This window comes from Falco naumanni, chromosome 4 (genome assembly GCF_017639655.2).
Source record: "Falco naumanni isolate bFalNau1 chromosome 4, bFalNau1.pat, whole genome shotgun sequence".
NCBI lineage: Eukaryota > Metazoa > Chordata > Aves > Falconiformes > Falconidae > Falco > Falco naumanni.
Genome location: NC_054057.1, coordinates 82,141,767 through 82,168,988, shown reverse-complemented (window position 1 = coordinate 82,168,988; position 27,222 = coordinate 82,141,767).

Below are 27,222 nucleotides of genomic sequence, written 5' to 3'. Positions count from 1 at the left end.
TCCCAAAAAAAAGCCCCGCTTGGTGCTTGGGGCAAAATATGTATCATGTCCAGGAGGAAGAGCTTTCTTAGCATAGGAAAAAAACGAGAAGCTGAGCTTGGCCTTGGCCTTGGTGACATTGTACGAGTCTCCTGGCAGTTTAAGGTGTGTGCAACCCGCGGCCCCCCACGAGCAGTGCCCAGGGTGCAAACAGCCTGCAGGCAGCGCTGCGGGACCCCCCCACGAGGCAGATGTCAGCACCCTAGAAACAGGGCTGCTGCTTCAATCGAAATAATTGTTGCCAGGGTTTTGGCTGTGACTCGTCCTGTGGAGACAGGATCCCTTGTTAGCGGGGGGGCTATCTGGGGAACAGCCCCCACCCCATGTTGCTAAGGCACCTGGACCAGAGGGACTTTCCACACCTCTCTCTGCTCCTTCTCTTTCCTATTGTTTTATAAAACACTCACCCTGGCCGGGCAGAGCCTCTCTGTGCCCCTCAGCTCTGCGGGCGCAGGGGGGTACATGTGCACAGGGATGTGCTGTCTGCACCCCAGAAGGGCTCTGCTCTGCCGTGGTGGCCAGGCTCTCACATCTTTGCCTTTTGTTTTAATGGATATAGGGAGAGAGGCCGTTTTGCTGGACCACCAAGCATCTTGTGGGTCAGTCCATACCACTTTGTCACCAGGATGTCATCTGCATCCAGAGGTCCCAGCACGACAGATCAGTGTTGGGCTTCCCTGGGCCAGATGGACACCTTGAGGAAGGGCAAATGGGATGGTGAGACGGGAGGGGAATAAACTTGCTTAAGCTGTTTTAGCTTTCAGGTTCCCTCCAGGCTCAAAGTGTGTTTTCATTTTCAGCATTTCCCTCTGCTTTCTTTCCAACATCTGGTTTGGAAGGCTATTCTACCAAGTAAAAACAGGAACAAAATTGTGTCTTCCCCCACACCTTGGTAGTGGCTGTCTGCTGTCAACAGTGGTAGCCTGGGATGGGCTTGTTCAATTCATCCTTAGGCTCCAGACAGCACAGGGAGGTTCAGAAGATGGAGGGGGAAACCTCTTCTCCACCCCATACAAGAACACTTCCCTCCATGTACTGCTGGGTTTTCGTGTCCATTAAAAAATCCCTCCTCCCCATGGAAAATAAAACTCAAGAATAAATTATGGGCCTTACTTTTGGGGACCAGAGTCCTAGCAGGATCTCATTTTAAATCCCCCAAATTTGAGGAATATGTATTTTAAATATGATGTTATAAAAATGTAGTAAATATTTAATTTTATTTTTATTAAATACTAAATTGATGATGGCTGACACTTTATTAAAGTGTCAAAGTGAGTGTTCCTACATTCTAATTACTTATTCTAACAAGGAGGCAGCCTCGTCAGGAGCCCCGCACGCTGGCGTGCGCAGGCGAGGGGCACTCCTGTTAAGTAACACCTATTAAACTATCATTTGCACCTAGAGGCATCTCATTAATATCTCAACTGGTGAGACTGCGCTGCCAGTGCCTACCTGACCTGGGGCGCTGACAGGAGAAATGGCTCCAGGAGGCCTTTCCTCGCTCCAGGCTCTCCTGTACAAATAATTCCTATAAAATTAATAACGACCATTTCACTTAATTGAATTCCTGATAAATGAAGAATCTTCCAGGCTCCTGTTAAACGCATCCAAGAGATGCAAGAGGAGTGCTGCACCACAGTCTGGAGAGTTTTGGTCTTCTCCCCTCTCCTCACCCTGCTTCCCTTGTTTCTAGAAGATTCTTCCCCCCGTATCCATCCCTCCTGCTGCTCCCTTCTTATCACTTCTTTCCTTCCCCTCCTGACCATGTGTTCTCGCCTCTGCAGCAGTTCCCTTTCTGAACTCCCATTTGACTCGCTCCCACTTCTCTGCCTCTGCCTGGATCTACCTTTATGGTTACCTATCCTGATTTTCCTTCTGGAGCTGCCTTGTTCTTTCTTCTTTTCCCCTTCATCCATCTTCCATTTGGCTCTTCATCTCCCCAGTAAGAGCCATTTTTCTCATGTTTCTTTCAGGTTCTGAAATGGTTGTCTTAGAGGAATCTCCTTGCTGGTGGACGAGGTCATGGCATTGCATCTTCAGAGCTGTCCAGTCACCAAGAAGATATGTCCTCCCCCAAAGTGGAGACTGCCATCCCCCAAAAACTTAATGAAGATGCAAGTTTCCTTTCAACCCACCTTCCCCATGAATACTTCTGTAAGAAGAAGAGGTTGTCCTCAAGGCAGAGCTTACATGGTCAGCGCTTGGATGCCAAATCATTACAAGAGAGGTAATGGGCTTCTGTGACAGACACTTGGGAGTTTGAGGGCTTTTTATTGCATTGCAAGGCTGCCTTTAATGTGATTTGATCTGCTCCTGGCAGTAAAGGGGTGCCTTTTTGCCCTTATCCTGTGCAGCTGCACCACTGGCATCGGGGTTTGGTCATCAGTTTGGTGGGGTTGGCTTTTGTCATTCCTTTAACAAATATAAAAATACCCACTAAAAAATTCCATCCTATTTTTATTTCATTCCAATTAGAAAAACAAACTAGAAACTACACTTAATATTAAAAACACCAACTCGAGATTCAAAGCAAGCAACTTAAAAATAAATAAATACATAATGGAAAAAATATCATTAAATAACACATGAATAACAAGTAATGGGATTTTAATCTTCTTGCTAGGAGAGGCTACTTCTTCAGCACTAAAGGTGACTCACAAGCAGCATCACTCCGGGAAAGTTAAAAGTGGTAATTCGATAAGACTCAAGGATTGTGTGGGACTCAAAGAGGGATAAAACAGCCTTGCAGGGGGCTCTCCTGCCTCTATCTCTTAGTGATGAATGAAACTGGAAAAGCTGATCAGTTCAGAGCTGCTGAAAAATGAAACATGATCACGCCTTCACGAACACCCAGGTAGGCTGGAAATCGCTGCCCCACGATGCCACAGCAGCTGAAAGCTGGACAGGGTTCAAAAGGAGGGTCAGCATTGCTATGGGTAACTACATTCAGAGCTGTAGGAATTATTATTAAATATCTATCTATAGAAATCAAACAAAATAACACCACCTTGTGAAGGGCTCTGGAGAGCATGTCTGGGTGCCTGCACCAGCGCTCGGCTAACCGTGGAAGTCAGGAAGAAAATTCCTGTGGCATTAAGTTACTCCCAACACAGGGTTTCTTGCACCAGCTTCTGCTGCCTGTAGTGTGGAGGTGAGGGGGAGCCTGAGGCTCCTGGGGCACCTGGAAATGGGGCTGGTGTGTCCAGAGTTTGCACTAGAGTCATGTGTTTCAGTTCAGATGCTTCTGTGGAGACCTCCAGAATAGAGTGAAAGAGATGGAGGTGGGAAAGGAGGAGTATAAGTCAGGGAAGGAAAAGACTGGGCTTACAGTGGCAGTGGGAAAGCCAGAGGGGAGGAAGGAGAAGATGTGAAAGAAGGGAGAAGCAGGTGGAGAAGGAAGAAGAATTTATTTCTACAGGTAGTGGGAGGTTTTCAGAGGCCAGTTCTACCAGATGAGAACCTCTCACTGAAATCCAATGGCAAGACTTGGGGCAAGTCTTTTGCAGTATGTCAAACAAAGCAGAAAAATTGATTCTTTTGATTAAATTGGTGCTTGGTCTTGGGATGGTGGGTGAGCTAGGAAACCAGAAACAGGCAAATACGGACTATGAAGCAGGGGTGCAGGGAATAAGTTGAAGGAAAAAATTATGTAAGCAGAGGAGATGTGTACAGAGCATTAGAGGGACTGATCAAACTATGTGTGTAGGATTTTTTTAACATTGGAGTCTAAAAGAGGTGACAACCAACCAACAGTTGTGAAAACTTCAAGAGGACATGCCCATTGGTGTGTTTCTTTGAGTGCAGGGAGGACAGGCACGCGTGACAGGAGCAGGGACTTCACTGACAACAGCAGACACCGTGCTGCCCTCCCCATCTCATGGCTCGTCATCGCCAGGGGTATGATTTAAGGCAGAACTTGGCCTGTCTTACATATTTCACTTGGTCCCTTGATTTTAATGGATCCCGTTGTGTGCATTTCAACCGTTTCATCAGCCTGTGGTGCCTGGTTTCCCAGGTCAGGGGGAGGTGAGCAGAGTTCCTGTGCCGGAGGGCGGAGGGGAAGGGAATGCTGTCTGTGCACAAGCTCTGGGATGGAGAGAGGGCTGTGAATTGATGTTGAACATGGATACACCTTGTAATACTTCTCCAGCCGCTTTGCCTGCCTCCGTTTGCCCTCCCTTTCCCTCCACCATCCCTCTTTCTTTGCTTAGAGAATCTGATTCTCTATACTCATGGCCTTTGTGGGAGCCCACCCCGATCTCGTTGGAGTTCAGCTCTGCCACCATCACAGCCAGGTGGTGGATGGGGCTCCGACATGTCCCTCAGCTGGGAGCTATGGGCACGGGGTGGCTCAGGACGTTGGGTCTCCCTGTCCCCATGGTGTAGGCAGGGTCCCAGGGCTGGCACACACAGTTGAGACAGCAGCATCGCAGCGGGGTGCAGGGCAGGGTGCTGCAGGTCGGGGTGCAGGACAGGGGTGCCATGCCACCCCTCCAGTGAGCAGCCAGGTGTGTGTCCCGCTCCTTGCGTGGTGGTGGATGGGGCAGGCTGGTCAGAGGTACAGCTGCCCGGCCTCAGATTAGTGTTTATTTTCCAGGCTGAAAGGAAGCTTGTGATCCCAAAGCCCTTCTGTGTTTAGTCAGACCTCTCATTCACTTGCAGAGGAAACCCATGTCAGCCGCTCCCCTTTGTCTCCCCTGAGCTATTGCTTTGAATCTGAAAGGATTGGGTGCAGATTTCAAGGGATGTCCAGACAAAGGCTGTTTGAACAGCACTTGTGTAAATAATCCATGAAAAACTCTTTGAATAACCTCAATGAAATTTTCTCTGAATTTGCTATTCTTTTTCTCCAGCGGCAGAAAGAAGTGGAAGTCAGGAAAGGGAGGAGAGTCGGAGGAAGGGAGGGAGAGAGGGAGGAAAGGGGTGGGAGAAGGACCGACACTTTTTTCTGCCTGCCAACTTCTCTGAATGCCAAGAAGTAGCTTGGCTTAGAAAAAAAATCTCTTTGTTATTTTTACAGCTTCAGGAATAATCTCATACGGGACCTCCGTGTCCTCAAACTTCTCCGTACATTAAATGTAAGGGGACACCCTTGTATTTAACGCAGCAAGGGTAATGTCGAGCCAGTTAATTATTAGCCGTATGGTTTAATGTTCACTTGCTGTACATATGTACAAAACAATTCCGCTTTAGCATGTCGTTTAGTTTGCATTAAAATGGAGATAATTGTTTTGATGCCAAATGTTCCCGTCCCTCCCTCCCCCTCCCCCCCCCCCCTTGCTCTTCATACAATTTATACAAATTACATCCTTAAACAAGAGGGACAAAAAGTCCTTTGATTTGGTTTCTTTTGAAGATATCCAAATTGAATCCCGTGCTGCGGCTGGGGACACCTCAGCCCCCGGCTGGGCGCGTTCTGCCCCGGCCGTGCAGGGGTGGGGGGACCCACCGTGCCACCCTCCACAGCATCCACCGTGGGGCTGCACCCACAGGGGAAGGGGCTCTAGGGGCTCTCGGCTTTTTCGGGAGCCGGTTCAGTGGATGTCCAGGAGATGGAGCAGTGTTTCTGTGGCCTCTGCCGCCGGTGCCCTTAACGAGCCAGTCTGTCTGAACTCGGAATGAATTTTGTTCCCTTTTCATCACTCTCTGATGTCCAGCTGCTCCTGTCAACACCTTCTTATAGCATGTAATTCATCGCTCAGACTGACAGCTGGGGCCGTGGGCCTGGGACCAGCTCCTCCTGCCATCGGCTGCACCTAGAGAGGGTCCCCGGCCGGGGCAGGGGCTTCCCTCGCCCCTTCCCCGCACCTGAGGCTCCCCAGCTCTCCAAAGGATTCCCCAGACAAAACCGGGAGCAGCCAGGCTGGCCCTGTCCCCCTCCCGCTGGGTCACCTCTGGTGGGGGCTTTGCAGGGGGGCATCTCCCTTGCAGACACCCCCCCTCCCACTGGGTGCTGCAGGGCTGGGGGAGGCTGGTGAGAAGGGAGAGACCCAGGGCTGCGAGGATGGGGGCGGGGGGGGATGGCTGAGGCCATGCCGGCAGCTCCCGCAGCATGTGATGCTGTCTGGGTTGTGACCACCCTGTCCTTTTATTCCGCGGTTTTAACTTACTTGGACTGTAGGTCAAAGCAGGAGCAACCTTGTCCCCAGATTCATGGCCTTGCACCCAAATAATGAATAGTGGATATCACCCCACGCCATCACCAAGGTGCATCCCCAAGGCACATCTAACAGGGAGATGCTTTGCTAATGCCACTGGGCACAAAATCACACAGCTTCCTTTTATACCAATCCCCCTACCCAAATGCTCTCTTCTCTTCAGTCTACCAGCCAGTTTCTAATAATTATCCTTTAACTCAGCACTTCTGCCTTCAATTCTCCTCCTGTACCTTCCTGTCTTCCCATAATTTATTCTATATTTCACCCATTTCTTGTCCTCATTTATAATTCTTCTTTATTTTATTACTTTGCATAATTTCCTTTTAGGATTTGTCATAAAATAAATTCTGCCTCCTCTGTCTTCTCATTTCTGCTTTCAAGTGTCAGTGTGCGCTCTCCTGCAGCAGTTCCCGACACCTTCCAAGCCCCTGTGCTGGAGCTACCCAAACCTTGCAGGATCTGGGTGCCCATTGGAAGCGAGCTCAGTTTCAGAAGGGCCTTTCCAAATGAATCAGCATCCTGAGCAACATTTGAAAAGGAGACTCTGAGTGTAAATTCAGTGTGAACCTCTGGACAGGTTTTTTTGCTATGGTGAAATGCTGATATGGGCAGAATCATCATGACATGGTTGCCCAAATCTGAGTTAAAGATATTGATGACTAAGTGAATGAGGAAGCTGAGGAGAAAAGCTGCTGACATACTGAAGGCCAATTTGTTCTGGAAGGTAGGAAAGTACATGGGGAAACTGAGGCACAGACAATGTAATCCAGATCCTCCAAGGTGTTTAGATGCTTGGCTTTCTTTGAAACCCATGGGAAGGAGGCGTCTTACATTTTTGACAGTTTGTGCCTGATTCACCTGTTTAGGGTCACACAGGACACTTGTAGAAAGGTGATACGGAAAACTGAATGCACATTTTCTGTGGTTCATCCCAGAATCTAAATCTTTTAGCTGAAATGTGGCTCAGTGTGAGGGAGAGCAGAAGATTTGTCTAAGCAGCTGTATGTTTCAGTGCACTCCATCTCCAAAGAAAACAGAAACTGTTGATGTGAAGTTGGAGTCCAAACACTGTTGTCTGCTGGTACATCTCCTGGAAGAGAAGGTGAACCTACCACATCCATTCAGTGTCCCCAAAAGCACGAATTTGCAGTTGCCTCCATGGAGTGGAAATTTGAAATGTGCCCAACAACTTTCATGCAGGGTGGAGGATCTGGGGAAACTATAGGAATCCTGCTTCACAAATGGTCCTTGCTGCCCAGACACAGGGAGCTGCCAGAAGGTGAGCTCGTGATGAGGCTCCCTTACCCTTGGAAAGTCCTTTGCAAGAGGAGAGCACGCAGGAAGGACCAGCTCTACGAAAGGCAGCAGAGCTGTAATGCACAATGAGATCTGAAGGAGGAGGAAGTTGCATTCAGTGGAGGTAAAAAACCAATCGAATCCCAACCCTGGTAACACGGTCCCCTCCTTGAAAGCGCCTTTTCCCCCGCAGACATGAAGGGGTCCCATTACAGCACACACTTGGAGCAAAATTTGGGGCTGTTCCTGAAGTGGCTATGTAGGGAACCAGGAGCCTGTGGTTTATTTCATTTTTAAGTGAGAAAATCCTGATAGGAGAATGTAGAAACAACGGCAGCACCCTCTCTGTGCGCAAAATCTGTAGTGATTTCTCCAGCTGCAGACATCTTCTGTGCTTTGAAAAGTTTGAAGTTGTGACACAACACGCTAAGGTTCATGAACCCTTTTGAAGGCTCTTTTTGAATGAACGCAGGCCAAAGGATGGCTTTGTGCCTGAGAACCACATGGTCTCACTCGCAGTTCCCTATTTTTTGAAGATCCACTTGGATTTGAAGCTCAAAGCAAAACCTGTGAGAACAAAACCTTAGGGGGATCAAATGGAAAACATCCTCCTGGTTCCCTGTGCTGGAAGAAAACCACCGGCTTCATCTTCCTAACACATTTTGGTTCGGTTTGGTTTTTTTCCTGGTATGGAGAAATCCCTGTGTGGTTTGGGTTTGCGAGGAGGATTTTCCCTTCATGCGCTGCCACAACAACTGAGATCAGCTGAGGCACTCGAGTGAACGGATCCGAGATGTAATTGTCTGAGGGCTTGTGGCCAGGTTTTTTCAGAAGAGGGTCCGACTGGCTGCATTTCAGTTCCACCTCTGCCTTGACAGAGCCTGTCTCCTTTAATCATTAGAGTTCAGTGCACGGCTTTTGCCTGGCACAAGTTGGAATTTCATTTGTTTTGGAGGAAGATTGCTTCTTTTGTTAGTTTAGGTCTTTTGGTTCCAGTTGTGTAAACTGGGACAAGCTGATCCCATCGGCTCCAAGGAGCTGACAGCCAGGAGAAGGCTGGTCTGCTATTCCGTTCGGGGGTTTGGTTTTAAATCTTTAAAACGCCATCCTCGTGTCTATAGAAACATTCTGGTTTCTATAATGAGACACATTTTATGAACTGCGAACAAAATGAACGTGTGTTTTTCCCAAACTCAGGACAGTCAACACAAACTCAGCGCCATAAACTGAGTTTCCTGAGTAAACTGAGTTTTGAATTTATTCAAATGAAAGTGAATGTTGTGTTATTACAGCCTTGCAAAACTCCAGTTAATTTATGGTAGTATAAAATCCATTTTTTTAATGACTGTGACACTGCCAAAATCTTTGCAGATGCAGAAATAGCTTCGCAGGAGAATTTCAATCTAACATCAACAGGAGATTTGGAAGATGAATTGCGCAAGGATCTCCTTCCTCTGAAGATGCTGCTTTGTTTTGCTTTTTAGCATTTGGTTTGGCTCTAATATTGTCTGGTTTATGATGTTTTAATTATTCTTGTTTATTTATTATAATCATATTTTAATTGTTTATGTAGTGCCTTGAGTGCCTTGGCAGGGGGGTGCATTATAAATTAAATTATTATTAAAAAGTTATTATTATGTGTACCTACTCCAAACTGAGTTAGAGCAGGGAACACACTCAACTGCCTGGAATTAATCTCCCCCTTTTCTTTTCCTTTGTCTCCTTTCTACTCAGGAGCACAGTTCAAAGGGCTGGAGAGAGAAAATGATGTTTCACCATCTCCCTCGGGGACCCAGCACCGCCTCCCTTTGGTACTGGGGACCAAGTTAGGGAAGGAGTGTGCTCGGTGGGCTAGGCAGGGGTTGGAGTTATTTTTTAAAGCCTTTCTGCATTGTCCCGTCCTTGGTCCTGGAGGGCAGGTTGCTGGAAGAGGCTGGTTGATATTTGCTGCAGTGGAACAGGATTTGCTAGTTCTTGAATTAAAAGGGAGACTGCCACGTGTGCTTGGTGGTGGGCTTGGAGGGAGGGAAGGGGCTGTCACTGCTGGTGGCCAGGCAAGGATGGCAGGGGCTCCTGGACCTGTCTGAACTCCACTTTGCATCTCCTGATTTTTCTGGTTTGCTGCAGACATCGCCACGCCTGCTAGCAGGGTCGCTGCCAGCCTAGAGAAATCCCACCTCGGTGGTCCATGGCTCTTGAAATCACAGCCGAGGTTTCAGCCCACTGGTCCCATTGCTGGTGCACAGGGTAGGTGCTACGGCTCCTCCACCACTTCTGCTTTGACCTCTTTGGGGCTTCCATGTGCTACGAGGCAGTGACCAGTGGCCACCTCAAGGCTGGTGATGGGAAGGCCAAAGCAAAGCACTCTCACCCCCAGCTCAGCCCAAGGCCAAATAGGACTACTCCAGGACAAATCTGGTGGAGAAAACATTTTCTTTTCATTATCTCCCCACAGGTTTTCTCAGACCCCTCTGTTCCAACATGGTTTGGCTGTTGTGTTGCAGCATGAGCACTGATAAACCTGCCTTGGGAAAACCACTTTCGGTGTGACTGGGATGCAGCTTGAAGGTCGTCAAGCACTCAGACCAACCAACCCCATCAAGATTCTTCCCTCAGCATGGAAAAGAAGGATTTTCCTCTCCCTCAGACCTCCTCACCATTTGCTCAGAGGCTCAGGTATGGATTATTTGGGTTCTCCATGGATAACCCCCTTGCTGTTCCACACAGGCATGCTGCAGGGATGCTAGAGGCACTTGGGTGTCACGGCGAAGGGAGCCACACAAGTGCCATTGATGGATTAGTGATAATGTGAAGGCCCTTGTTACATTAGCCGTCAGTTTGCTAACGAATATTAAGAGACAGATGTCAGATGAGCACCTCTACACTTTGGAGCTGGTGGCAAACTTCACACCTTGAGCTTGCCTAATAAGACAGTATTTCATCCTGCTCAAAATGCTTTTTATAGCTAGTCTGATAGGTACTGTAAGAGCTCATTATTTATCTATATGCTTTATTTTACCTAGATAATAGAAAAAATTATCTAGAAGGGCAGCAATTTATTCCTACCATTTAGGAATAAAGCTGTGATTTTAACAGATTCCAGTTTGTGGACTCCTGAATGAAGTTTTCCAGTGGAGGCACAGATCTCTTTGTGTGTTGCTCTGGAGCATGAAAGATTTTACTTTATGTTGTGGCCTGCTACAGACCTCCATTCACAACCCACGGGAGTCTGGAGGCCACAAGGACAGGAGAGGAAATGTGTTTGGTGTCTCTCTAGGACTCCTAATGCCTTAATAAACCTGCAGGGTTTCACTAACCGCTCTCCCATGGTGGCGTCAGACAGGGTCAGCAAAAATAGCTGTTCCCACAGACATTTGGTGTCAGTCCTAAGAGACTGTCATCTTTTCTCTCTGCTTTATTCCTCCTGTTTAACCAAAGCCACATACCAGGCACCTTCTCCTTCCCTGACATGCATCCTTTTATCAGTCCTGCTTTGGGCGCTGCTGTTAAGCCTCTGCTTTTCCCACCCCTCTCTGGCACATCCCTGGGGATCTCCAGCCGGGGCTCAGCTGCTGCCCTTCTCCATATGCACTCCCTCTTCCTCGGGCCCTTTCTGCCTGGCCGTGATGGGAAGGGAGCTGCAATTCCCCACGCCACCCCATCCTCCAGCAAAGCCCTAGTAATCCTGCACCCAGGGGCCGTTTAGCCCTGTCTGCCTGGTTTGTGGCTCTGCTGCTGAAGGGTCCTAATTTGGTGTCATGTCAAAAGAGGACCGGGAGGCAGGGCAGGCCTCCCGAGGGCTGGGGTCTGCTCCTGATTTTACACCCACACAAACGGTGAGCTCGGTGAGCCCTTTTCCTTCTAGTCTTCACTGCAGCGGTGAAAAAAGGCTGGGAAAGGGTATTATTTAAAACCGAGTACCCACCAGTCATGTTTTACTCTACATCTGCTTTCCTACTTCTGATAGCCAAGCTTAAGGTTTTATTTTTGTTGTGTTTGTTGCCAGTCGTTACTAGACGGGTGGTGTTTTGGCATAAAGACTTTGAGCCCTTCAGACTTTCTGAGTCTGTAACAGGACAAGTAACCCTGTACTCGGAAAAAAAAGTCACTTTAGATCCTCTGCACTACATATTATCCGATGTACTATGTATTTTTTATCTCCTGTGGGTGGTAAAGCCTTGTTGTGCCTAAGTAGAACATTTGAGGGTGTTTGGCTTTTCAACATGATGCGTGTTCTCTTTCGCGCCCTCTACACCCAGCCTTGCTGGTGCAGGGCTCAGGCAGAGGGGAATCACGCCTCACCCCCCAGTTTTACAGCTGTCCACGGCACCAGTTATCCCTGCCTCAGAGAGGGAAGATTTGGAGGCTGCACAGATCACTGCAGAGCTGTACACAGGCTCTGTGGCGAGAAGTGCTGCTGGTGCCACTTGGGTGCTGGGTGCCACGTGGGTGTTGGACATCACTTGGGTGCTGGTTGTCACTTTTGCCTGAGCTTCTGATAATGGAGTAACATGCCCCAAATGCCCCACTCTTCCAAAAATGTCCTTCCCAAGTAAACTCTTAGGTTATGTTACCAAAAGGGGATACCAGAATGGCTATTTACTTCTTTCTCTAAGGAGCTTACACAAGAAATCTCAAGCTGGGCAAAATATGTCCACCCTTTCCCATGTCCCCCATCCTCTTGCTGTGGTAACACAAAGGAAAAAGCACTCTTTTCCAGGAGTTTTGTCTTGGGTCAGGAGAGCTTAAGGAGGCAAACACACATGCCTCCCTCCCGTGCTAGTTATAGTGGATGTAGCCGTGGGATGTGTGTAATATAATACACCACCCTGTGATAAACCACACTTATCTCAGCTCCATTATTGCCACTAATCCACCTCCAGCGGGACTTCTAACACCCCAGATCCCCGCACGCTTTGGAGAGTGGTCTTTTTGAAAGCAAAACCAAAATGATGACCTGCCACCTGTCCGGGGTTTGGGTTCCCCCCCAGAAACAGGCACCCACCACCCCGGGTTGCCCCTCTGCCCGCAGTCCGGCACGCGCTGTTCACCCTCGTGCCTCTCCGCCGAGCCCTGCCACGCTGGGGAGTCCACCTTCCATGTGCCATCAGGACTTGGACCTGGAGATTTACACGCCCAGCCCTTTCCACAGACTTCTCCTGGATTTATAAGAGGGCAGGATTTGACCTGCAGAGTTTAACAGTGGTTGTTAACCTTGACTGTGATCAAATTAGGCTGGAGCACAAGCTGGCTGTTGTATCAGGAGCGAAGTTGCAACCTGCCTGGAAAATAGCATGCGTTCTCATCTCTTGCGTTAATGTTTGGGTTTTTTCCAACAAGCTAGGATATGTTCTGGCTGTGGCTGTGCTGGGGAGGCATCAGCAGGATAACAGGAGTTTCTGACCCAGATGGGCTCCATCCTTTTCTATTATCTAGCTGGAGCCAGAGGAGCTCTTAACTGAGAACAAATGTTTTTAGGCCCTCTCCATGCTGCCACTCTTCAAATATGTTTGAAAGTGTTTTCCCCAATGCCTGATGTGTTTGTAACATGTTTTAACTTCAATGTGACTAAATACTCGGCTCTTGCAGGTCTGCAGCACAGCTTCTCGTTTGCCTGGCTGGAAATCAAATCTATATGTGCATTTGCATACTGGAGCTGGGCTACGATCCTGCCAGCCAGTTAGTTCATTCCCTGTGTAGACAGGTCCTTAGTGTATCTCTTTCGAGACAAGAAAGCCCTTGTGGTTGAGATGCTAAAAATAACAAATGTGCCTTCATGCCTTGAGTAACATGGGCCATGGGTGGGCACAGCCTGGCTTTTAAAGGGTTAAGGAGGCTGTGTCCTTGGTGACATGCAATTTATGATCTTGTGAATCCTTTTTTAATTATTTTGCTGTGACAGAGGTGGAAATATCCAACTTCAAACGACTGGCTTTATTGATATGCTGCTATTTGTGCCTCTGTGGAGGAACAATCCCATAAAAGCAATAAATTAGAAAAACCCCTTTTCTCATCAGAGAGAGATACTTTCTGGCTGGGAGCGAGAGACCTGGTGCAAAGGCATTTCAGCTCCACGAAGGGGCTCCCTGTGATCTGTGGTGAAAAGCCGTTTCTTACTAACCAGGCACGTTCCTGGTGCACCCACCTATTCAGCTGCGTGCTCCCCTCCGAGCCAGGCCAGGCTCATTGCACGGGGCTGGAGTCTGGGAGAGGAGGAGGAATTTTTGTCTGCATTCTCGGATGTTGGCTTAACAGCTGTAAAACGTTTATGGCTTTGTTGCTGATCGTATCGGTTAGTTATTTACCATATTTGCACTGAGACGATGATCAGAAAGCACATTCTAGGGCAGAAAAAGGGACTTTAAAGTACAATTAACTAATGCTGTTGGAGATGAGCTGGTTGAGGCCAAAATGGCAGTGTTTATCTGCAGACACGAATGACCGGTTTTCACCACAGAGAATATAACAAAATCCATCTCATGAATCCAGATGAGAGCAAATATGACATTGTATAATTTTTTTTAAGTGTAAATAGTTACCCGTAACAAAGATGTACAGGCCTGGCCACAGGAGTACCCAGCCGCAGTCATACAAACACCAGCAGTTATGAAATGATTTGTGCTTCCAGCTGCATTTGGCAGGTGCCAGAGCTGAGCTGGGCTCTGCCAGCGTGCATGGGGTGAGCATCACGTAGGGGCTGACCCACTTATGGCACGTGAGCAAGCCCATTCCCCTCTCTTTAGACAGGCGCAGTCAGACGTGGAGCAAAAAATAGATGGAGACTGATCCTGCAGCCCCAGGGACTCCCACCGCCCCGACTGTGAGAGCCCCTGCTAGCACAGAAACCTCTCAGCCTTGCAGGGGGTCTCAGCCCTGCAAAGCTCTTTCATTAATGACCCACCCACATGAACAAGGACGGAGCTTCTTGGCCGCTTCTTTTTGCCATATGTGTTACCTGGTCTAAGATGCTCAGAGGTGCTCAAGGGACTGGGATCCAGCATGCCTGTATACCATGGGGGCAGGTGGTAAAGTCCAGTTCTGGTCCGTACTGGGGGCTTTGGTGCCAGTGCATGAGTGTGGATGGCGCAGTAATAGCAAAGAGGCGATGATGGCTGGAATCGGTGTCCAACACAAAGCTATCAGAGCACCCACACTATGCTCGTGGTGAAAAGCCGTGTAGGTTATCCGAAATCTTCAATGGATACTAGTCCCAAGGAAGGTGGCGAGTCTGGAAAGTGAGGTCTTCTCCATTAGTACAGCTCAGCCCAGCCCCTGGAAACCCCCCCTCGTTTTGTCTCTGTGCTGGTACGCACCTCAGCTTCTCCCTCATGGACCAGGTGAGACTGTCAGTCACCACCAGCAGCAAAGATACTGTAAGTCAAAGCCACTTTGCAAAGGAATTGCAAAGTTTGGGGAAAATGGGGAAAACCGATTCCATGCTCTATCCTGGCCAAACCCCCTGTCTGTAACTGCAGCTACGGGCTCCTCAGTACCAGCCCAAGGAGGAGAGGGAGGTTTCACCAGGGCTCAGCTCACACACCTCTAACAAAAGTAAAGCATCAGCCCCAAGTCTTGTCTTTACCAAAGAGGAGTCAGCAGTGTACCCTCGGTTGGAGCCTGTAATTTGTTTTTGTGAAGAGGATCTGTGAAATATCTCCTATTCTTGTACCAGTGGAAATTTTTATCATACCCAGGACCTCCACTCATTCCAGAGGCTGTCCTTTGGTAATGACTTCTGCTGGCAGCCAGCCTGACCCAGGTCTGAATTGATGACCTCAAGGTAAAATCGCTCCAAATGCCATCGTTTTCCCCTGGAAACACCCAAAAAGCAGAAGGTAGGACTTGATTGTCTTTTGCACCATAGTATAAATCAGGAATGCCTTCACTGAAGTCCCAGGCACTTCACACACTCTAGAGGTGGTACAAGAGAAAGATGATTTAGTCTCTGAGTATTTACCTGCCGTTGATCTAATCCTGAGATGCTGCAGTAAATGGGATATTGCTTTTGACTTACACAGATGCTGGATCAAGCCTACAGCGATTAACATTCAACACCTGTGCTTCAATCAAGCTACTTTTCCGTAGTAATATCATTTATGCTGAAACTTCTTCTCCTTCAGTCACTGATCTTCAGGCTTATCTGCCTTAGCTTGGTGTAAAGCCAGGGTAACCTTGTTCTTATTGGAGTTATTCCTGATCAGCACTGGTTTAAATGCAATCCGAATGTGACCCACAGGTGACATCATTTCAGGGCCCTGTAAAGATCAGAGCTATAACACAAGTTCATGGGTATCGATTGCCTCACCTATGCCAACGAGAACAAACAAAGCAACATGGCTGAGACACTACTGCATTTTAATTCCTTGACATGTTAAAATCTATTGTGCAGCAGGGTCTTCAGCATCCTCTGTTTTCATGGGAGCTTTTGTTTTCATGGGAGTGGGAACCACCTACCTCTGTGCTGGCCCATTCTCAGGATTTCTCCTCCAAATCCATAAAACTTCCAGGCTTGGCACACACTGCACTGGGAGAGATTGATTGAAGCCAGTCTGAGGGATGGAGAACATTTCCCATCCAGGGAAAGAGGGACTGGGCAGGAAAATAATCCTGGCCTTGGGAAATGGTATCTGCTGACAGATGGAGCTGGCCACCCACATGGACAGCCCATCTTCTAGATGGGGAGATTTTCCCATGACACCCAGAAAGCCCCGTTCATGAACTGCAGTTCAACATTACCCCAGGTTTACACCCCACCAGGACCAGTGCTTTCAGGTTGGACTAGGCACCCAACGCCGGGATGCCTGCCAGCTCAGAGCCCACGCAGGCTGAGTCTTCAGAGCCCATTTCCACCACCACCTTGCTGTGCTCATGGGAAAGCCAAAGCACCACCGGTGATGGACAGCATGGGACCAAACCTGGTGCATCGCTGCACAGCTGGAGCAAGCCTGACCCTTGTCCAAAACAGTCTTTTGATGCTGATCAGTCACATCTTGAAGGTCACCCATGAGGCTGGGCAAGGGGAAACCAATGTCTACCACCTCACTGGGCCTCCTGGGCATGTTCACACCTCCGACCTCGTGACCCCTCAGGAAATCATCCCACTAGAGGGCACTGGGAGACGATTTTCCACCCCCTCCTCTTAGTTTCTGCTCTTTATTTGAGTTTCTCCTTGCTTAGTGTTCTCCCCACCTCTCCCTCCTCTTTGCTGGCCAGCTCAGACTGTTTAAATTGGAAATTATTTGTATTACTGTCTGTAAATAATAGATGAGGGAGTGAAGTGGAGTTGGTGTCCCTTCCATAAACTCCTCCTCACTTTAATTAGTGCGAAACAGCCTGGTGAGAATGCGAGCTGCCTTGATGCTGGTAATTAAAATTGAAACCACTGAAAAGCTGCTCTATTTTTTATCGGAGCTGCTGTTCAGAGCTGGGAGCCTGCGGACGGCTCTGCAGTAAAGAGTGATAATGAAGGTGTGAATTCCCGGGGGGAGGAGGGGCAGCTGTAGCGATGGCTGAACTTACACCAGATGAAAATGCAGGAGCAATTAGAGGTGGCTGTGTACAAGCTGGGCATCGGAGATTAGTTGGCACCTTGGGAACATGGCAGGGAGGGACAGGGAAGGGAGAGGGATTTTTTTTTTCCTTTTTGAAAATTTTTAATAACCTAAAAAAAAAAAAAAAGGGGGGGGGGGGGCAGGGGAAATGGTTGGTAACTTAAAATGAAGACAAACATGTGCAGTGTCCCTGCCTGGCTCTGCTGGCCTGCCCAAGCAAGGGATGGGGAGGGGTGGTGGAAGACAGGGCTGCAGTACAGAGTGTGTGGGGTGGGAGACAACAGGGCCCCTTGCACGGGGGGCAGCAGCACTGGCAATGCTGGGGTCTTCGGCAGCTCCACAGCTGCCCTTGTGGCAATGGCAAAGGTTTGTTGCACCCCCCGGGTGTGCTGTTCCTGAACGTGGGCTCCGTGCATCTGAATTTCTCTGTATGTCTTGTTCCTGCCCACAGGATGGATCCACAGCTGAGGGGTGTCTGTTGAAGACTTCCTCTTGTCTTCAGTTAGGCTCTGGATCAGACCCCATCCCTGAAAAATAATAACTGTTAACATGGGTATCTGAGAGTGATGGCAGCAGTGGCAGAAGATGGAAGAGCACAGGCAGAGGCCTTTGTTACTGCTAGCCAAGGAGGAGTTTGGGAAGAGCTGCTCTAAGTAATCAGATGTTGTTTATTAATTGCTTCCTGCCCTGGCATGTTTATCCTAGTGTGGGCTCCACCGAACAGCTGATAGTCTCTGCTTGGCAGTGAGAAAGATTCAGATAATATAACTCACTTGGTCAAAGCTGCAAGCCTGCAACATCTTCTGCTGGTTACAGCCACCTTGCAAGGAAAACACCCGCTTTGAAAAAAAAAAAAAAAAAAAAAAAAAAAAAGCAGGTGAGATAGCAGTACTTTGGGGAGGAGGAGTTCCTCCATCCTCTGGGAGCCTATGGGCTCCTCCACCCACAGGGCACCTCATCCCACCCCAGCTTGTTAGCCACCCAGACACTGGGGAACACCTGAAGATGCCAAATTGTCTTAATTTAGATTGAAGAGAAGTTTTGTAGAAAGGAAGTTAAAGAGGCTGTAAATAAACTCCACTGAAAGTTTTGTAGAAAGGAAGTTAAAGAGGCTGTAAATAAACTCCACTGATTCAGTTGTGGTTTCAGAGGTTCAGTTGCTGGGTGCCTCTTGGATCACGAGTTGCTTCCAAAGGCTGGAGCTCCATGGCAGCTTGTAATGCCATTCCCACTGTGAACTTGGATTTTGAAGTAGGAGAAGCTCGGAATTTGCTGTAGGAAGTTTCAGTATTGGAATGAAAAGCCGAAATTTAAGAACTGGTTAGAAAAGTAACAGATAATATATCCTGTAATATCATGATCTTGGAAGAGATTTAGAATAGCCTGTGCATTAGTGTTCTTATGCACTAAAAAAAAAATTAAAACCAATTGCTTTATTTGAAACATATACTTGGACCTTAGCAGAATGAAGGATTCTGATCAGTTTGCATTGAAACATTCAGCACACTGTCGGATTTCTAGCAAACTCTGTGTCTTTCTGGAATTAGTCTTTTCTGGTGAAAAGCAGCTCAGGTCTCATATCTCTCCTTTGTCATTGACTCACAGTAACAAAATGTTTTTACACTTGAAATTTATCGCTTGATCTCCTGATGGAAGAATCTGGGAGAAGATCAAGGGCAAAGGAAGGAGAGCTAAGATGCCCACAGGAGGTGCTTTGGTGATTTTGTTTGTTTTTAGTTAATATGATATTCTCAGGAATACGCTGATCCAGGTATAATGGACTGTCCACAATGCTGACTAGTGCTTTAGCATATTAGTGAGATCTCAGTGATTCATATTTATTTCCTATGTCTTCTCTACCTATGAGTTTCTAAGGTTTCTCTGTGACTTCATTTGCAAAGTACACACGTCCCTCAGAGAGACTTTGCTAAGCTCTCCAGAGTTTAGAAACTCTGGCAATTTATAAACCCTGGAGATGGGCAAGTTTAGATTCATGTGAGGCTTAGAGACTCTGAAGAACTGTATTTTCACTTGGTTTTGGTTTGTTATAATGAGGCTGTTTTATTTCATTATAAACCAGCCAAGCCTTACAGTTAGATCAAGCATTTGTTCATTATTGTATACTTTGTTTAACATTATTTTCTCAGTTAATAGGTTGTATTTTCTCACCAGTTGGGCATGATACAAAAATGTGATTGAGCAGATTTCCAAACTCAGAGGGTGTTTTCTCAAGTCTATGAGACATGTTTGTTTATCAATTTGTTTCACACGCTGGTCAGTGGCTATTGCTATTTAAAGCAAAAAGAAAGAAGAACCAATTTGTATCTGAGCCATCGTGTATACAAATATTTAGGACTCTGAATGTGTCTTGGTGCTTTTCCAAAGAAGTTTCTCAAGGCAGCTGAGCTCTCAATATGTTAGAAGGGAAAAAATAACTCTTTAGAAATGCTTATTTCCTTTACTGGATGTTAGGAAATTCCCAGGGAAAAAAAAAAAACAACTTATTAGGATAGAACTAAGTTAGAAGATAAATTGAAATCCTTTGATTGAAAGTAATGTTATTAAAAAGTTTTAATTATTGAGAAGAAAATGTAGGAAAGGCACTCAGAGCTAACATAAAAATGATTGGAAACTGGTAATTAAAACAAAATGCTTGAAAATTAAACATCAGAAAATATGAAAATGCAAACTTGGCTCTGATTCATTGCAACACTTAAAACCTGGAATTGCTATTAAGTTGTAGACGGCTGGTTTGAATTCTGCGGGTCTGTATTGATGCTGAAAGTTGCGCAAACGCTGCAGCACTTCGCTGACCAAAGCCACCAGGTTCCAGATCCAGTCCTTATTCTCCCCTGTCCCATCTCTTGCCATCCTCCATTTAGACTTCTACTCTAAAGCAAAACTTCTTGCTTTTCCAGAGAGTATCTGGATGCTACATTCCCTAGATGTTTTTAAAGTTCATCAGTTTCACCCTTTCAAATATTAAGGCTAGATTTTGCAATCCCGATACAATTACTTTAAATGAAGAGCTGTGTCTCTCTGTAGAGCACCTCTGCTCCATACAGGTTGTTTTCCTCAAGTGGCAGCCTGTAGTTTTCTACATAAACATCTCCAGAATATCCTTGGGACCTTCTAGAACTGGGTCTGCATTTCCTCAGGAACGCTTCATGAGGCAGTTGGCATCAGACAGTTGGTTCCTGTGGTCGGTGAGCTGGTCTGGGAGTCTGCATCACCAAAATAGAGTAAGGAGCCCTGCAACACATAGGAAATTGCAGCATGCTTCTGTTGACATTTTTTGTACCAGAAAAGCCACCACCACTCTGATAGTCATAGCAGCCAACACCCAGCCATCTTTTCTCATTAGCATACTGGGTTTTTCTACATGATCAGAGCAGCGAATGTCACCTTGTTGCCATCCTCCGCTGGAAAGGCTCCTCATCCCTGCCTTAGGGACGTCTAGGAGAAACGTCCCCAGCCCCACACAGGACGGTGGTGGCTCCCCACAACCCTCTTTGCCCACAGGGCTCTTTCCCAGGAGAGACCGAGACAGAACAATCTTAGACTTGGAAGAAGGTAATTTGAATTGGATGTGAAGTTGTTACTAATTTAATGTTTATCCAATAACAAGGACTTTGCAAAACCCCTTACCTTTTCATGAGCCTCAGGTAACACTGTCAATTCATAATTGCTATGATTCCTTTATCCTGTGGTTTAATAAATAATTTACTTAAATTATTAAAATGAAAATTTCAACATTATTAAAAATTAACCAGGTTAAATGAGCAAACAGTAAATAGTGCTGGGCTTGTCCTGCGTGACAGGAGTCCGCAGCTTTTATTGTCTTTTTCCCAGGCACAGAGGGTATGTTTCTCCCTCCCCCTCTCCCTCCCTCCCTGTCTTCACTTCCTCTGCTCTACTCTTGTCTTTCATAAACTCTTCTCCTTGATATTAGTTTTCTTTACAGCCTGTTCTTTCATCTCTGTGTCCTCTTCTCCACTGTTGGTTTACTCTTCTTTCCCATGAACCCTCTCCTTCCCTGCTGTAGCACTAGGCATCCGTCTCCACTCCGCACATTATATTCTGCACACATATGTAGCACAAGATGCCTGGCGGCCCTTTTTGTGCTTTCTCCCTTTGATCCGTGGCTGGCAGTCCCATCTGATGCCAGGAAGACATAGATCCAGGAGAACACATGATCTCCAAAGAGCAGAGAGTTTGTCAGGTCTTCAGGATACAGACTGCTTCCATCATGAAAAATTTATTAAAATCTGACTGCTCTTAAAGGATCGCAGCTCTGTCATTTTTAATTGAAACGTTCAGTTTGCCCAAAATGAAGTGCTCCATCTTTCAGGCTGTATCTCTTGCCAGATTTTTTTTCTTCTCTGTAATTCCTGCTGAACTGCTCCTTCTGCTGTTTTCTGGCAGAATTCCTTATTGACTTAAAAGGGTTTCCCCCCCTCCAGGCTTCATCCCTGGAATTTTCTGCATTTTCTCCTTCAGCACATGGGAGTCCTGGAAATGGCCTTTCTCCTGCCTGGTCTTTTTCACCCAGAACATTTGCACCAGTGCAGACCTCAAGGCACACAGCTGATCTTTTCCTGCACACCTGGGAGAATTAGGCACCCAGCTCCTGTTGAGTTTTGGTAAGAGCTTAGTGCCTGCGGAAACACCAGCAAGCCTGTCCATCCCTTCTCCAGGGTGCCCATGACACTATTACCTATCTCCTGCAGATATCTGGGTACCAACAGGCAGATGTGGGCATCTTAATGTGCTCTAATAACGCTCTTCTTTTCTTTCTGCTGCTGAGGGACCACAGAGCAAGGCAACATCTGCAGCTGAAGTTTAGCTTTGTAGAGAGGCTCCTTCCTCACCCTTTCTGAGCAGCCCTTAGGTAGTTCTCAGCACCGTTACATCTCTGCTTAGGATGGAAACCAAAGAAAAAAAACCCACCTGCATGCAAAAGCGGAGGTGGCAAGCCAGAAGGGTACCTCAGCTGGAATGTGTCCAGGAGACTGTACCTCAAATGCCTGCTCCTACAATACACCCCGTGAGGTGAAGCTCTGAGGGTACAGGCAAAGCGAAGGCAAATGGATGCACTAAGGCAGTGGTGAGACCCAGAGCCTATCAAACACGGGACCTGTGTCCGTGGGGAACGGGGCAGTTATTGACTGCACTGTCACATGGCATGGCCCTTTCCTTCCACGGTCAAGGCTGGTATCTGAATTACTTTGGATTTTAACCACAATTAAAGAGCTAATCAAGGTCAACAGCTCCTTTCAAATACAGTTTAGTACAAAATCCTAATGCAGGAATTACACAAATTGATATTGTCAATATAATGGATTCAAACCAATTGTGCTAAACAAGGTTGTATCAAGTCTGCACTCTGTATTAGGTGAGGGCTAATTCTGTCTAGCAGCATTGGAGGCGAACAGAAAAACAGATACATCAAGCCTTCACAGTCTGGATTTATTACTGAGGTGGTTTTTACCCCTCTCAGAGAATTCATTAGTGGAAGAAAAGAGTGCAGTTCCAAGGATTTGGTTCCATTCGAAAGGCAGAATGTGCAAAATTGAACACATGCAAAGTATTGGTCTAATATATAGGAGATACAAGGATGGACCAGTCAGGAGGAATGATGGGCATGGAAAATAAATCTAAGCAGCAGCCCTTGGTGAAAAAATGTGGTGACAGAAGACTGCTCAAGTACCCAAATGTATTGTACTACTTGATACATCCTAAAGTATCAAAGATATCTGGCATGGCTGGAAGATGTAACAAGAGACCTATAGAACATGTTCTTCCAGCATGGTGGATACTCTAAAGCATCTCAAATGGACCCTAAGAGACCGTAAGAATTCTCTCATCTCAAGTGATATCTTGGCCTCTTATTTGATTTTCTTCTGAGGCACTTCAAGGTTTCATCAACACCAATCGCTTTGACATCCCGGGTGGTCCCTCTCCCATAGGTGTGAGCCTTACTGCTCCCCATTAGGCATGTGGATTTAGAGACACATCCGCAATCACTCAGTGAATGAGCGATGCTTTTTTTCCCCTGTGTTGTTTCCCACCTAGATTCCAATATTTCTGCTGTGAAGTGGGTTTCTGGGAGGGCAGGTTGGGTGTTTTTTTAGTTGAAGTTAAGGGCATCCCCAACGTGGCAAGACCCAAGAAGAGTGGAGGGCTTTCTCCAGGGAACAGGGGACATCCAGGGCTGCAGGGTACTGCTGCTTAGGAGTGGAGAGGTGCAGATGGTGGAGCTCCTGGAGATAGGAAGCCTCCTGATTCTGTCCATGCAGCTCTCAGAGGAGCCCATGGGGCCAACCCTTATGGTGCCCTTTCCTCCTGGCAGCACAAAGACAGCCTGACACCATGAGCAAAGGGGACAGACCACACTGCAATTGCATTTGTTGCTATACAAGGGGAAAAGGCAATCCCTGTCCAAAGAGCTACTGGTGTGAAGGTCCTTGTTAAGGGTTAGGAAAATGGCACCCAGTGAAAAATCTGCCTAGTCCAGGATTTGAAGGCTGTGCCTTTATCATTACAGGTAATGGGGTATTAGATCCCATTGGAAAGTCTCTTCCCAGTTTTGTAGACTTGAGCTAGCGCTTTCCCTTCATCTCAGCATCCACTTTTTGACTCCTCTCCTCAGAGGAAACGTGTGGAGTGACCCTAGCCCTTGCTCCCATCCTCCAAACGGCTCTGGAAGGGTGGGAGACGGTCAACCTTTCCAGGGTCCGTGTGAAAGAAGCTAAATGGGAACATGAAGGTGGTAATGGAGTGGAAGCAGAGCAAGGAAAGCCTCACTGATGGATTATTAGGCACTGTCAAAGTTTCAGCAGAGTGGAAAACTTGGAGGCTGGAGTGAGTAGTAACCCATGAAAAATCACCTCTTCCTTTTCCTGTTCATGGCAGGGCAGCGTGTCCAGATCAAAGCCACCCGTCACCACGCGGCCTCAGTCGCACGATTTACGAGGCACTGGGGCACCAGCCCATTAACAGCCCTGGTAATTCATTGCAAGGGCAACAGGAGGTGTAAATCCCCTCCCCTCCAAACTTACACATTTACCTAATTGTACCCCAGTTGCTGGACCAGGACATCAGAGGGACTGATGTTACGAATGAGAAGGGCCACATGAGGTGCAACAGGGAAGGAGAGGACATGGAGGAGAGAGTCTGGGGTGGTCAGCATGGCTGGGTGAGGCATGACCCCAGAGGCAGACCCTCTTTCATTTGCACTCATTAAGTAGCAGAAAATCTCATTGGTTTTAATTGCATTTTGACCTTCCGGAACTCCTTTTGGCTGTTTCCCTTGGGATCCGTGTTGGAGAAGGAGCAAGGCCGCACATTTTTTCAAGGTTTGTGAGATGTTGTGCTCTACATGCATGGCAGTCCCTGCTGCCGACAGCTGGCTCAGAGGTTCAGCAACACCAAAATCATCGATGGCAGCAGGTAACAACAGCTAAAGGAAGACATGAGGTCCTGACATGCTTCAGGACCTCAAGATCTAGCAGCCCCTAGGTGAAGAACATTCATCTGCCACTCCATGACTTTACTGGTGGTACTCAGACATACTATTTTTTCTTACCGTCTTCTGCAACATGTCCACATTCAACAATAGCTCTGTAGAAAGCAAGTTGTTTGATCGTCGCCAAAGATAGCAAAGATCAGAATTACTAGTTTTCTTGTTTCTGGCTACTCTATCCATTTGCTCTCACTCTCTTCCCCTCTGTCTTTACCCTCCCCTTAGTCTGCCAAGTCCCCTTTCTGATTTCACATTGCCATTTCTCACATTGTGCTCTCTTTTCCTTGCACTGGTATCTTTCTGCTTTTTTGTGTTTGGCTCCAGATGTTTCTGGCTTTCAAAAAGTCCCCTTCAGTTTGCTCTCCCTTGACTTTTCTCATTCTTCCAGTGCTCCCTGTGTAACGTTCCCTGTGTAACTCAGTAGTGTTAGCTAATATTTGATATAAGGAAACTTGCCCTCAGCTTATATGAGTAGGTTTAAAACACCTACGTATTTACAAGAAAATTTTGAATGTGACTTTTCCACTCTCACAACCTTTACACTAGAAAAAAATCCTCATCAGAGGTGCTTGCCTTTAAGAGTAGCAGTAGAGATAAATAGGCTGTGAAGCAGAAATGGGAGGCTCACCAGTAGTATTCAGTAAGTGAGTTAAGATGGCCAGATCAGTGGAGTGTTTTCTGGCAAAAATCTTTCACATTTCCCTTAAAAATTACCTTTTTAAAATGAATTCCACTGCAGTTTCTTTTTTGTCATTTTTAAGTTACCACTCATAATTTCTTTTTGAAGCAAAACTAGAAACATATTTCCATGAGCAATTTCCCTCACAACCCCCCCTTTTTTTTTTACACTCTGAAGTTCACAAGAAATACATCATTGCTTGATATGCACTTGACCCCACGGTTGCAGGAGCAGGCAGATGCGCCTGCAAGACAAGAGAGCACTGGTTTGGTTCAGCAAGGAACAGGGCAGCGACCAGTTAAATGGGGATGAGGTCTGAGTGTTTCCTGTTCCTCCTCATAGAGCAAATGCTGGCCCTTAAAGCATGACCAAGAATGAGAACTGGGCAATGATCTTTGGTTAAAAGATAACCAGAAAAGGAGTTAATGGAAAGAAAGTGCAAATGAGAAGAGTCTGGTCTAGCTGGGAGAAAAGGGCATTGTTAGGGTAACAGTTTGGAAGGAAAACCTATGAGATTTGGGTTCATAAATGCTTATGACTCTTGAAAATATGATTTAGGCACTTCAGCACTTTTTAGGTGCAAGAAATACAGTTCTTGTTAAGAGGAAGGAACACAGAAATGTAGCAATTCCATGAACTACTTGTAGTAGAGGAAAATTAGGACACTTTGCCAGTCTTGACTTACTAGAAAGCAGATCTCAGCCTTACACGCCGCTTCTCCAGGGTTTGTCACCCTCGGTGGACACAAGAAGGAGATAAGGAAAGGTTTTGATGGCTCGTCTGTGTTGTTTTCCCAGAAAGGAGCCTCATAAATGATCTTGGATATTGCCATGGGAGTTATGGCCAATTGAGGACTCAGGGTTATGGTTCATTCCCACCTATAAAGGCAGATGGTCTTTGCCAGTGAGAAGGGAAGAAGAGGGATGAGGTTAAGCTGTTCATCAGACAAAAATGAAACAAGGCTATGAGATGCCAAACTTTTGATATTGCACAGAAGAGATGCCCAGCGTGTGAAAGGGCAGAGCCTGCACCAGGTCTTGCAACACATGTGAAATACATCAGGGTCACTGTTCCCATGGTGTTCTGTTGTCCGAGCCATAATACGACACCCTACAGGGAGGGAAAGGCATCCTGTGGGCAGGGAAAAGAGCTATCTGTGCTTTTAAGAGGTTGGGTGGGAATTAAGAGAATACTTTATGGTGGTTACACTCTGAATTTATAGTTTCCTCCTCTTGGTTTTTAATGTTCTCCTGCCAAATTGCCTACGGTTTGTCCCATAACTTCAAGCTGCCCTGTGGTCTGACATGTCCCAGCACCACCTGGGACACATGAAAGAACTCAAAACAATCTGTCAGGGAAAAAAAGGGCTGCACTGCAGAATGTAGATTATTTTCTGGACCTAAACCCTAATTGTCCAGTCTCCTAGGTCAGGATTTAATAGATTTGCCCTAATGTAATAGGACAATGGTGACATTTAGATACAGATCAGAACACTTTCTTATTCCAAAAGTATGGCTTGGGCACTCTGTTTTCAAGAAGCCTTTGGCTGTGAAGTCCAGCAGATATCTACTACCTATTAATTAACCTCTCTGTCTTGCCACTTACAGGTCTGAGCTATTCTTCACACATCTGCTCTCAAGAGATTGAAGAAGGTTCATCATCAGTATCTCCCAGAGCTTCAGTGCACAGTAGGACACCTGTTCAGAGCAGATTTTCTGGTACTTCCCATTGCTTTCCTGGAGAAGCTAAAATCAGGTCATCTGTAGCTGCTAATAAAACTACTGAGAACCTGCTGGCCATTCGTTACTTGAAGGTGAGTAGTTGCCCCAGAGTCAAGGATTTGGGAACCTATGTAAAATATTTTTGGAAACCTGGCTATATTCTGTGGATGCCTGGAAGCCTGGGTGGCTTTTACAGAACTGTCTAGGGAAACCCAAAAAACCAGCAGTGGTCACTTTCAGAGAGCTTTGGGAA